The 13,632-nt window shown below is 49.6% G+C and overlaps 1 protein-coding gene across 1 annotated transcript in view; it reads right to left on the bottom strand.

Moving 5' to 3' along the window:
• The window catches only part of plxna4 (plexin A4), a 510,802-nt gene that overhangs the window by 428,626 nt on the left and 68,544 nt on the right, over positions 1 to 13,632 (bottom strand). The window lies entirely within an intron of this gene.

Here is a 13,632-nt window from a genome sequence, read left to right as displayed (position 1 = left end):
ACTCTGTCTGGCATCCTTCTCCCTCTCTTTCACACACACACTCTGTCTGGCATCCTTCTCCCTCTCTTTCACACACACACTCTGTCTGGCATCCTTCTCCCTCTCTTTCACACACACACTCTGTCTGGCATCATTCTCCCTCTCTTTCACACACACACTCTGTCTGGCATCCTTCTCCCTCTCTTTCACACACACACTCTGTCTGGCATCCTTCTCTCTCTCTTTCACACACACACTCTGTCTGGCATCCTTCTCTCTCTCTTTCACACACACACTCTGTCTGGCATCCTTCTCCCTCTCTTTCACACACACACTCTGTCTGGCATCCTTCTCCCTCTCTTTCACACACACACTCTGTCTGGCATCCTTCTCCCTCTCTTTCACACACACACACTCTGTCTGGCATCCTTCTCCCTCTCTTTCACACACACACTCTGTCTGGCATCCTTCTCTCTCTCTTTCACACACACACTCTGTCTGGCATCCTTCTCTCTCTCTTTCACACACACACTCTGTCTGGCATCCTTCTCCCTCTCTTTCACACACACACTCTGTCTGGCATCCTTCTCCCTCTCTTTCACACACACACTCTGTCTGGCATCCTTCTCCCTCTCTTTCACACACACACTCTGTCTGGCATCCTTCTCCCTCTCTTTCACACACACACTCTGTCTGGCATCATTCTCCCTCTCTTTCACACACACACTCTGTCTGGCATCCTTCTCCCTCTCTTTCACACACACACTCTGTCTGGCATCCTTCTCTCTCTCTTTCACACACACACTCTGTCTGGCATCCTTCTCTCTCTCTTTCACACACACACTCTGTCTGGCATCCTTCTCCCTCTCTTTCACACACACACTCTGTCTGGCATCCTTCTCCCTCTCTTTCACACACACACTCTGTCTGGCATCCTTCTCCCTCTCTTTTCACACACACACACTCTGTCTGGCATCCTTCTCCCTCTCTTTCACACACACACTCTGTCTGGCATCCTTCTCTCACTCTTTCACACACACACTCTGTCTGGCATCCTTCTCTCTCTCTTTCACACACACACTCTGTCTGGCATCCTTCTCCCTCTCTTTCACACACACACTCTGTCTGGCATCCTTCTCTCTCTCTTTCACACACACACTGTCTGGCATCCTTCTCCCTCTCTTTCACACACACACTCTGTCTGGCATCCTTCTCCCTCTCTTTCACACACACACTCTGTCTGGCATCCTTCTCCCTCTCTTTCACACACACACTCTGTCTGGCATCCTTCTCCCTCTCTTTCACACACACACTCTGTCTGGCATCCTTCTCCCTCTCTTTCACACACACACTCTGTCTGGCATCCTTCTCCCTCTCTTTCACACACACACTCTGTCTGGCATCCTTCTCCCTCTCTTTCACACACACACTGTCTGGCATCATTCTCCCTCTCTTTCACACACACACTCTGTCTGGCATCATTATCCCTCTCTTTCACACACACACTCTGTCTGGCATCATTATCCCTCTCTTTCTATCACTCCCTCTCTTTCTATCACTCTCCACCCTTTCTATCACTCTCCACCCTTTCTATCACTCTCCACCCTTTCTATCACTCTCTCTCATTCTCTCCTTCTCTCAGCACCACTCTCTCCTCTCATCTCCTTCTCTCAGCACCACTCTCTCCTCTCATCTCCTTCTCTCAGCACCACTCTCTCCTCTCCTCCTCGGAGCTCCACTCTCTCAGCTCCACTCTTTCCTCTCCTCCTCTCAGCTCCACTCTCTCAGCTCCACTCTCTCCTCTCCTCCTCTGAGCTCCACTCTCTCAGATCCACTCTTTCCTCTCCTCCTCTCAGCTCCACTCTCTCCTCTCCTCCTCTCAGCTCCACTCGCTCCTCTCCTTCTCTCAGCTCCACTCTCTCCTCTCCTTCTCTCAGCTCCACTCTTTCCTCTCCTCCTCTCAGCTCCACTCTCTCAGCTCCACTCTCTCCTCTCCTCCTCTCAGCTCCACTCTCTCCTCTCCTTCTCTCAGCTCCACTCTCTCAGCTCCACTCTCTCCTCCTCTCAGCTCCACTCTCTCCTCTCCTTCTCTCAGCTCCACTCTCTCCTCTCCTCCTCTCAGCTCCACTCTCTCAGCTCCACTCTCTCATCTCCTCCTCTCAGCTCCACTCTCTCCTCTCCTCCTCTCAGCTCCACTCTCTCCTCTCCTTCTCTCAGCTCCACTCTCTCAGTCCACTCTCTCCTCTCCTCCTCTCAGCTCCACTCTCTCCTCTCCTCTCCTTCTCTCAGCTCCACTCTCTCCTCTCCTTCTCTCAGCACCACTCTCTCCTCTCCTTCTCTCAGCTCCACTCTCTCCTCTCCTTCTCTCAGCTCCACTCTCTCCTCTCCTTCTCTCCTCTCCTTCTCTCAGCTCCACTCTCTCAGCTCCTTCTCTCAGCTTCACTCTCTCAGCTCCACTCTCTCCTCTCCTCCTCTCAACTCCACTCTCTCCTCTCCTTCTCTCAGCTCCACTCTCTCCTCTCCTCCTCTCAGCTCCACTCTCTCCTCTCCTCTCCTTCTCTCAGCTCCACTCTCTCCTCTCCTTCTCTCAGCTCCACTCTCTCCTCTCCTTCTCTCAGCTCCACTCTCTCCTCTCCTTCTCTCCTCTCCTTCTCTCAGCTCCACTCTCTCAGCTCCTTCTCTCAGCTTCACTCTCTCAGCTCCACTCTCTCCTCTCAACTCCACTCTCTCCTCTCCTTCTCTCAGCTCCACTCTCTCCTCTCCTTCTCTCAGCTTCACTCTCTCCTCTCCTTCTCTCAGCTCCACTCTCTCCTCTCCTTCCTTCTCTCTGTAATACTATTGTCCTCAGAGCCAGGAGCGGCTAGCTGGCTTGGCCCAGGATTAGTCTCAGTCATGGCTGTGTGTATGCTCACACCCCTGTCAGCACATCAGAGAAGAGAGAGAAGCAGAGCAGCAGGCCCAGGGCCCCCCAGCACCGCATCATCCAATTACCCCAGGACAGGGCTCCCTGAGAGGGGGGCGTAGGGGGCAGCAGGGGTCCAGGCTGGGGCTCCGACACGCTGCACCAGGCCTATCCACCCACGCTGCAGTCACACACTTCAAAACACAGTCTCTAACGGTTGATCTGTTTATGGCAGCGACTTCTTTAGTTTCTTTGTACAATGGAAAATGACGTATGGTTTGTATAATTTTAGAGACTATTTCAGTGTTGTGGACAAAAATGATATGGTAGCAGCTACAGTGTACAGTAGGTTGTCATGGTGTAGCGTGTATTATACAGGACCATGGATCAGGAGAGACGTCCAGAAACACCAGAAAGACCTCTATTAATAAAACACCTGAGGTGGTCTCGAGATGCTCTCTCTCTGACACACACACACACACACTCACACTCACACACACTGCCTCTCCTCCACCTCTCCCTCCTGAAGAGAAAACGGCCGACTCAGTATGTTTGTGGAAAAACAATCTCCTCGTATCTCCTAGTAGCCCTCCACAGTCCCTGGTGGGAGACCACTGGGAAGTGTAATAGTATCAATGGCCGCCCGCCTACCTTCTTGATGCGCCCGCTCTTGGTGCCCACGAAGGCCAGAGAGTGGTTCTTGTAGACATAGGCGATGACCGAGGTCATCTTGTCGGTGGAGTCAGAGAAGAGAGGGATGCCCTGCACCATCTCTGACACCCCCAGCGGAGCGTTCATATCCAGGCCACAGAAGTTGTCGTCGATGGTTAAGAGCTGGAGGGAGGGGAGGGAGGGGAGGGAAAGAGAGAGGGGAGGCAGAGAGTCATTATTGGACTTTTTTTGTGATCAACTGTCTCTTATTTCTTGTTGAAGAAGAGTGTGTATTCTGAAGAAGACTATGGTAGATGTTCAGTGAGAGAGACTTAAAGTTAGTGCATTTATCTTCAGATAGCTTGGTGAGACAACCACATATCTCAGTCATAGTGAGCACATTTTCCCTCAATAAAGTAGCTATCAAAGTCAGTGCATGTAGGAGGGGGGGGGGGTTATAGAGACAAAGGTGTGGGTTTGGCTTCAGCCCTGCAATAACACACCTGATTCATCAACACTATCATCATCCTACATCTGCACTAACATTGTCTTCCATGTGTTACAGCTGGGTTGGAGATAAAACCGGCAAGCACTGCATCTCCTCCAAGACCAGAAACAACAGTTTCAACAGTTGTAAAGACCAGTAGAATACACAGAGGAATTCATCTCAGAGTCAGAAGACATGAATGTGAAGGGAGAGAGGTTCATAATGGCCTTTTAGACTGTCTGGGTTTAGTCTCAGTGACACAGTGTTATTTAGACTGTCTGGATTTAGTCTCAGTGACACAGTGTTTTTTAGACTGTCTGGGTTTAGTCTCAGTGACACAGTGTTTTTTAGACTGTCTGGGTTTAGTCTCAGTGACAGTGTTATTTAGACTGTCTGAGTTTAGTCTCAGTGACAGTGTTATTTAGACTGTCTGGGTTTAGTCTCAGTGACACAGTGTTGTTTAGACTGTCTGAGACTGACCTTCTGGACATGCAGAGAGGGAGTGAGGGAGAAGTAGAGAGAGAGGGAGGGAAAGAGAGAGAGAAAGAGAGAGAGTGTGTGTGAGAGAGAGAGAGAGAGAGAGAGAGAGAGAGAGAGAGAGAGAGAGAGAGAGAGAGATGTAAAGAGATAGACAGGGAAAGGGAGAGGGATGAAGACTGCAGTCAAGTTACAGTAGTCCTATGTAATATTGCCAGCAGCTACCCTGACAGGCTGATCCCAGGCAGATCCCCCCCACAATACCACCAGTGTAAAGCCAAGAGATGCCAACAACAGAACAAAATATTCAAAGTGAATCAGAGAACAAAACAAAATGAGCCTTCCTTATTTTCACACCGTCACGCCAAATCAGTGTTGCACCTCTAGGGAGGAGAAATAATCGGAAAAACAAGAAACGCTCACCTCGTTTTTCATCTGTTATGCAGCTGTTATGACTCGCAATTGGACATGCTACTGTGCTTTTGTAATTGCCATGTGTCAGGTAGCCCAGCCATATGTGTCAGGTAGCCCAGCCATATGTGTCAGGTAGCCCAGCCATATGTGTCAGATAGCCCAGCCATATGTGTCAGGTAGCCCAGCCATATGTGTCAGGTAGCCCAGCTGTCAGGTAGCCCAGCCATATGGGTCAGGTAGCCCAGCCATATGTGTCAGGTAGCCCAGCCATATGTGTCAGGTAGCCCAGCCATATGTGTCAGGTAGCCCAGCCATATGTGTCAGGTAGCCCAGCCATATGTGTCAGGTAGCCCAGCCATATGTGTCAGGTAGCCCAGCCATATGTGTCAGGTAACCCAGCCACATGTATCAGGTAACCCAGTCATATGTGTCAGGTAGCCCAGCCATATGTGTCAGGTAGCCCAGCCATATGTGTCAGGTAGCCAAGCCATATGTGTCAGGTAGCCAAGCCATATGTGTCAGGTAGCCCAGCTGTCAGGTAGCCCAGCTGTCAGGTAGCCCAGCCATATGTGTCAGGTAGCCCAGCCATATGTGTCAGGTAGCCAAGCCATATGTGTCAGGTAGCCAAGCCATATGTGTCAGGTAGCCCAGCTGTCAGGTAGCCCAGCCATATGTGTCAGGTAACCCAGCCATTTGTGTCAGGTAGCCCAGACATATGTGTCAGGTAACCCAGCCATATGTGTCAGGCAGCCCAGCGGTTAGAGCAATGAGCCAGTAATTGAAAGGTCACTAGTTTGAATCCCTGCGCTGACAAAGGGAAACATCTGTTGATGTGCCCTTGAGCAAGGCAGTTAAAACTAATTGCTCCAGGGTCGCCATTGATAATGACTGACCCTGGACGTGACCCCATTCTCCAAGGGTGTCTCGGGGAGAGTCGGCTATGCCAAAAAACACATTTCCAATTCACACACGTGTATTAATTCCCACTTGTACATGTGTGAAACAGGAAATATATAAGCAACCACCAAACGACTATTATATGCAGATAGAATGGTGGGTTGGAATATGGACGACATGCCATCTGGGGAATGTTCACCTGTCATAAGAAAAGAGAATGCTGTATGGCTTCTGATAGCAGAATAATGATACTAGACAATAGGCATTATTCCATCTGTATGGACAGATTTGAAACAGTGGGCTTTGGACTGGTGGACCGTCCCATTTGATTAATATGGAGGCAGTACGCTGGGTTATTGTGAGAGTAAAAGCGCGACAGTTGATATTACAGTTGGAGATGTTGTTCTCCTTTCCCGTGATTAAAGGTCCTGAGGTCAGATGTGAAAGCGGGTTATAAATCATCACCTGTTATCATATATTATAAGACCAAATCATTTCTGGCATACCATTATGCCGATTCAAACCTTCCATCTCAACCAGGGTTGTGTCTAGGTCCATCTAATACATCAGAAACACTGGCGTCTCTCTCTGCTTAATGAAAGATTCAACAAGATAAAAACTACATTATAAACCAAAGTCGTGTTTATCGGCATTAAAGCTCTAACTGTCGGTAACAGTAAGCTTCTGCATGTAAACAAGCCATCATTTGTTTCAATGAGGCCATTATTGGGATAAAGTGGAGCAAAATATGGCAATGTTACTCTTTTTCTTGGTTAAGATGGCATTGGTGGGGACAAAGTGGAGCAAAATATGGCAATGCCACCCTTTTGGTTGGTGGTTCTTTCCCGGAAGCTTTTTAGTGAACTCAGTCCTCAGGGGAACGTTCAGTCAAGTGTCTGCTGACAGAGTTTCACAAGCCCTTCATCTTTGTCACTACGGAGATAGAGAGCATTCAGGAAGTAAATAGAATCATACACTGGAGCCGCCTCCATAACATGGTGGTTATGTTATGAGTAATCTGTCTGAGACACGCCCTGAACTTAGATATCTCTGTTTTTCTATATATTTTGGTTAGGTCAGGGTGTGACTAGGGTGGGTACTCTAGTTTTTGTATGTCTATGTTGGCCTGATATGGTTCCCAATGTGAAACAGCAGTTTATCATTGTCTCTGATTGGGGATCATATTTAGGTAGCCATTTTCCTCATTTGTGTTGTGGGATCGTGTCTATGCTTAGTTGCCTCTCAGCACTATTTGTATAGCGTCACGTTTCGTTCATTGATTTAGTTTTTTTGTAGAGAATGTACGCAACCATGCTGCGCCTTGGTCTGATCCTTATGACGAACGTGACAGAGACTTTACTATGGTCAAATTAATTTCATATCGGGAGAAGAAGGGAGAGAGAGAATAAACAAGTCAGAGAGAGAGAGAGAAGAACATATGTTTTTGGTTTCACATTGGTTGTTGGAACAAAGCCATATATTTCATGGTCGTAAAAAATAACGTTTTTTAAACGTCCTGAGAACAGAAGTTAAAAGTTAGCCTATTATGGGAACATTTACTCTGGTTAGTGGGTTATTTAGAGTTTTTTTTAATAGCTTCCTTAAAAGTTTCACTGAATGCTTCAATAGGACTTAACACTGCTAGCATATTTAGGATTTCATTTTCTGAAGTACAGATAGGACACATGGCCAGTCATTTCCTGAGGAATAATCATGAGAACACATATTTTTTTTATTGTGACACTGCATCAGTTAGATTCAAACCTATGACTTTCTATCCCTGTCTATCCCTGGAATTAGTCCACTGCACCACCAGGATGGCGCTAGCATGCCATGGTTTTTTGCGCATACAAAGCTGTTTATTTTAGTCCATTCAAAGGAAACAAGCACTCATTAAGATCAGATGGGGCCAATTAGTGGGCGCAGCCAACACACCTGAAGCCACTTCACAAGATGGAGGATAGAGAGAGTTTTGTTGATGCTGAGAACGGAATGTAGATGTTTTTAAGTAACATTCTGAGAACATTCTCTGAATGTCACTAAAGTTTTAATGTGTTTTTTTATGGAAAGTTTTTTTCATGTTCTGAGAATGGAATTTAGAGCGTATTGATGTTAATGAGTACAATATTCCCAGAATCGCTTAAGTCACTCATTTGAAATTTTTTCCCAGAATGTAATACAAATATGACATTAAATGGAACCACGTGGGAACTTGTGTGGAATGTTCTGTGGAAGTACTAAGATTCTCACAGAAGAACATCGTTTTTTAACATTCTCGGAACAATTTGAGAACATGAGATTAAATAGAACCATGAAAAAACCTGTAGGAAACATTATGCTGAAGTACTGAAATTCCCACATTGTTTCTTAATATTCTCTGAACTTTTTGAGAACATTCCCAATGTCAAACCAGTTGTAGAACGTTCCTAGAACATTACCAACATTGAAATGAAATGTAACCATGTTCAAACATTTAGGAAACGTTCTGTTGAAATGATGAAATACCAAGAAAATATACTTTCTTTGTCAAGTTCCTGAACTGTGCTAAGAATGTCCCAAAGCCAAGCATCTTTCCTGCACCATTCCTAGAAAGTTGTGGGAAGGTTGAATGCAAAATAACCACAGGACAATCACGCTCTCACCAAGCTCTAAAAAACATGGTTCTCAGAACTTTATGTGCTAGCTGGGTCCAGTCCAGCCAATGTCGCCTGACCTTTAAAAATCTGCTGGCTTAGATTGCTGGTTCCGTGGGCCGGGGAGCATGAAGTGTAGCTGAGGCTAGCACCCAGCCATCCTCTAGCAGGGGTCAAAAGTCGTGCACTATATAGGGAATAGGGTACCGTATGGGAGGCAGGACAGAGCGGCCAACTCAAAACATCTTGTCACGTCTGCTCCCACGCTTCCCCTCTCTGGCGCTTGAGGGCGCCAGGCTGCACTTCATCTCTCCCTGTGTTACAATAAATATCTTGGTTCATTCATCCCTGTTTCCTGGTCTGAGTTTGCACTTGGGTTCCCCTGTGCTGTTCCGCTTAACAGTACAAAAACTCAAAGTGTCCAAGTGGTGTGTTGAATGCCGTTTTCCACTCGTCCCCCTCTCTGATGCGGAAAAGGTGGTAGGCATTCTGGAAGTGGAGTTTAGTGAAAACCGTGGCACCATGGAGGGGGGGGGGAAAGCAGAACTGATGAGTGGCAAGGGATACTTGTTCCTGACAGTGATACTATTCAACCCACGGAAGTGACCCATGACCCATCTTTTTTCTTGACGAAGAAAAAAACACACTTTGATTTCTCATACAGTTAAGCAGAGCAACACAGGGGAACCCAAGAGCAGACTCAGACCAGGAAACAGGGATGAATGAACCAATATATTTATTGTAACACAGGGAGAGATTGTGTAGTGCAGATCCAGGGAAGCTTGGATGAGTTGTAGGAAGCCAGATGTGGAGGCTGAGGTTGGAGTGAGCTGGGTTGGGACTGTTGATTATGTGGAAACTGATCATCTCCTGGTGAATACCAGAGAGTGGCTCTGTCACACAAGGTTGGTCTCAAACAGAGGTCTGGGGGAAGATGGGCCGGCGATTTGACTCAACAATATTTCCCCCATAACGGCCGAGCCTCGTCTTACTGGACGCAGGGAACAAGTGGAGACCATCTGGCCAACCTGGACACAGTATAGACATCTCCTAGTATCTGCCTCTCCTCTGGAGATAGATGGGTCCGGCCAGGCTGCATGGGTTCAGGTTTAGAACATGCCTGGGGTAGGGATGCAGTCGGAGGAGAAGGGCAAGGCACTGAAGCAGATGTTAAGGTACTTGCAACCCTACCTACCCTCTTCCTCCAACACTCCCAGAGACGGTTGTCAATGCGGATAGTGAGAGAAATGAGTTCATCAAGATCATCAGGCTCCTCCCTGGACACCAACTCGTCCTTGAGGGTCTCAGTGAGTGAGTTCCGGAATGCTCCCTGAAGAGCCTCTTCATTCCAGCCTCGCTCTGCGGCGAGGGTGCGGAACTCACATGCCATTTCAGCAACACTCTGGGCACCTTGACGGAGGGACAGGAGTCGTTTAGCGGTATCCTTTCCACAGACCGGGTGGTCGAAGACCTTCCTGTTATAATCTGCTATAGGAGAAGCAGCAGCCATCATACGAAGCATCGGGGAGTACTGGCATTCCGGTTGGTATGCCCCCTGGGGTGCCTAGCCAACATGTTGGGCTTCCACGCCCTAGCTGGCTCAAGAAGTTTCCTTGTCCCGGTTGGCTCGCACATCCCACGTCGGGACTCAGCCGGATCATCAGTTCTTATTCGCCCAGCCGGTCCAGGATTATTATTGGCTGGCTGGCTGGCTCGAGAGGTTTCGTTGCCTCGGTTGGCTCGGCAGGTTTCCATCCCACGTCACACTCCGCTGGATTGTTGGGCTCCCTCGACAGGCGTCAGGCATCTTGCCTCAGCCGGATGTTAGGCTTCCATACCTCAGCCTGCTCGCCAGGCTCCCACGCTCCTGTCGGTTCGTCAGGCTTCCACGCCCCAACCGGCTTGCCCAGCACCCATGTCTCGGCCGGGTTCGCCCAAGTGGAACGCCGGGTGGTGTCCCAAGAGTGGGGGGTTCTGTCACATCTGCTCCCGCTCTTCCCCCCCCTGGCGAACGAGGGCACCAGGTTGCCCTGCTTTACATCTCCCTCACTGCAGCGGGATCTACAAGCATCTTGCCTCAGACGGATTGTCGGTCTGCCATGCCTCAGGGGGCTCGCCAGGTTCTCACACTCCTGACAGATAGTTGGGCTCCCACGCCCCAACCGGCTTTCCGAGCGCCCATGTCTCGGCCGGCTTGCCCGGGTGGACGTCATGTCCACTCCCACTCTTCCCCCCTCTGGCGCTTGAGGGCACCAGGCTGCCCTGCTTCACTCACTCCTATCATCTATTATGCACACCTGCCTTCCCTCATCACGTGCATCAGCGATATTGGACTCACTTGGACTCTTATTTCCTCCAGTATATTTGTCAGTTTCCTTGCTCTGTTCCCGCTGCTGCAGTAATAGTTTTTTTGTCTGTGTTACCTGTTTGCTGATGCTGTTAATGTCTCGTTCCATGTCCGTTCTATATTAAATGTTTTACTCCCCGTACCTGCTTCGTCTCTCCAGTGTCATCCCATGTGACACATCTAGCCTTCTGCGGTGTTAGTCTTTCTGCAGGCCTGTCTGCTGTCCTCTCTACCGCCGGCCCATGCATCATCACAAGACAGAGAGCTTGGCCCGGCGTTGTCGTCATGGCGATAGCTCAGGGCACACACACATGAGCGCATAAACATACCATCACCAGACACCCTTATATCTGGAGCTTTAGTTGGTAGAGCGGTGGACCCCTCCATCTATAGCCCTCCTGCTGTTTACTCCTCTGATAGAAAGAGGAACAAATGAGAGAAGAAGAGAAATCTTCTGCTGGCTACTGCCCCTTGACTTGATTTTCATCATTGTTACAGGCGGTTACAAAGGAGCCTCATCACCCAGAGGTCAGGGGTTAACCGCCCTATGAGGGAGGAAATGAGAATGAGAAAGGGAGGGCGGGAGGGAGATGTGAGGAGGGAGAGGGAATGGCTCGTCTGACCAACAACAAGAGGTGCGCAAACATTTCTTTTATTTTCAGCCGATTTCAGATTGATACCTCGGAGGGTATAACGAGGGTACTTTTGGTACTTTTGATAGAAGTGTGTGTGCATGTGTGTGTGTGTGTGTGTGTGTGTGCATGACACACACTCATGCATGTACAGAGAAGACGTGTGTTCTCGTCTCCCGTTATTGACACCTGCCGTGATATTTCTGGAGAAGCGTCCTAACATGCCAATCACACCGAGCAGCGACTCAGTTTAATGAAATATACTTGCTGTCTGTCATCCTTTCAGAAAGCAGACACGTTTTCATTACGCCCGCACAAAACATGACATTTGACACCCATCTCAGTCATCCAGACACAAATAATATCCAGTCCTCAAAACAGCCCCCATCTGCCTGCCTGTCTGTCTGTCTGTCTGTCTCTCTCTCTCCTTTCTGTATCAAACCATTTTTACTCTCATTCTCTCCCCCCCCACATCCTCCATATCTCTTTCTCTCTCTGCCTACAGTCCCCTCTCTCCTCCTCCCAGCCTCCTCCTCTCTCCTCCTCCCAGCCTCCTCCCTCTCTCCTCCCAGCCTCCTCCCTCTCCTCCTCCTCCCAGCCTCCTCCCTCTCTCCTCCTCCCAGCCTCCTCCCTCTCTCACTCCATGTCTAACGCTTCCTCCCTCTACAGGTACACGATTCCTTCCGCATTATGGTCAATTTCACACTGAGAGTCCCTGGGTGGAGTGAGGACACAGGGGAGGACACCGGCTCCCCTCCTAAAAGTCTCTGGAGGAGAGATGAGGCTCTGCTGCATCTGAACCACGGCCAAAAACAGAGTACGGAATCAGGTCACTCAGACCTCTCGCTGTCCCTCCTTTTCTCTCTCCCTCTATCTCTATTTCTCTGTCTGCCAGCCAGCTACAGTACAAAGAGAGNAGCTCCACTCTCTCCTCTCCTCCTCTCAGCTCCACTCGCGCCTCTCCTTCTCTCAGCAGCTCCACTCTCTCCTCTCCTTCTCTCAGCTCCACTCTTTCCTCTCCTCCTCTCAGCTCCATCTCTCAGCTCCACTCTCTCTCCTCTCCTCCTCTCAGCTCCACTCTCTCCTCTCCTTCTCTCAGCTCCACTCTCTCAGCTCCACTCTCTCCTCCTCTCAGCTCCCACTCTCTCCTCTCCTTCTCTCACAGCTCCACTCTCTCCTCTCCTCCTCTCAGCTCCACTCTCTCAGCTCCACTCTCTCATCTCTCCTCTCAGCTCCACTCTCTCCTCTCCTCCCTCCTCTCAGCTCCACTCTCTCCTCTCCTTCTCTCAGCTCCACTCTCTCATCAGTCCACTCTCTCCTCTCCTCCTCTCAGCTCCACTCTCTCCTCTCCTCTCCTTCTCTCAGCTCCACTCTCTCCTCTCCTTCTCTCAGCACCACTCTCTCCTCTCCTTCTCTCAGCTCCACTCTCTCCTCTCCTTCTCTCAGCTCCACTCTCTCCTCTCCTTCTCTCCTCTCCTTCTCTCAGCTCCACTCTCTCAGCTCCTTCTCTCAGCTTCACTCTCTCAGCTCCACTCTCTCCTCTCCTCCTCTCACTCCACTCTCTCTCTCCTCTCCTTCTCTCAGCTCCACTCTCTCCTCTCTCCTCCTCTCAGCTCCACTCACTCTCTCCTCTCTCTCCTCTCTCTCAGCTCCACTCTCTCCTCTCCTTCTCTCAGCTCCACTCTCTCCTCTCCTTCTCTCTCTCAGCCCACTCTCTCCTCTCCTTCTCTCAGCTCCACTCTCTTCTCTCCTCTCCTTCTCTCAGCTCCACTCTCTCAGCTCCTTCTCTCAGCTTCACTCTCTCAGCTCCACTCTCTCCTCTCAACTCCACTCTCTCCTCTCCTTCTCTCAGCTCCACTCTCTCCTCTCCTTCTCTCAGCTTCACTCTCTCCTCTCCTTCTCTCAGCTCCACTCTCTCCTCTCCTTCCTTCTCTCTGTAATACTATTGTCCTCAGAGCCAGGAGCGGCTAGCTGGCTTGGCCCAGGATTAGTCTCAGTCATGGCTGTGTGTATGCTCACACCCCTGTCAGCACATCAGAGAAGAGAGAGAAGCAGAGCAGCAGGCCCAGGGCCCCCCAGCACCGCATCATCCAATTACCCCAGGACAGGGCTCCCTGAGAGGGGGGCGTAGGGGGCAGCAGGGGTCCAGGCTGGGGCTCCGACACGCTGCACCAGGCCTATCCACCCACGCTGCAGTCACACACTTCAAAACA

Source organism: Oncorhynchus kisutch, unplaced genomic scaffold (assembly GCF_002021735.2).
Source record: "Oncorhynchus kisutch isolate 150728-3 unplaced genomic scaffold, Okis_V2 Okis09a-Okis19a_hom, whole genome shotgun sequence".
In the NCBI taxonomy this organism is placed as follows: Eukaryota; Metazoa; Chordata; class Actinopteri; order Salmoniformes; family Salmonidae; genus Oncorhynchus; species Oncorhynchus kisutch.
Note: the sequence above shows the minus strand (reverse complement) of the source record. Positions and strands in the feature narration are given on the sequence as shown.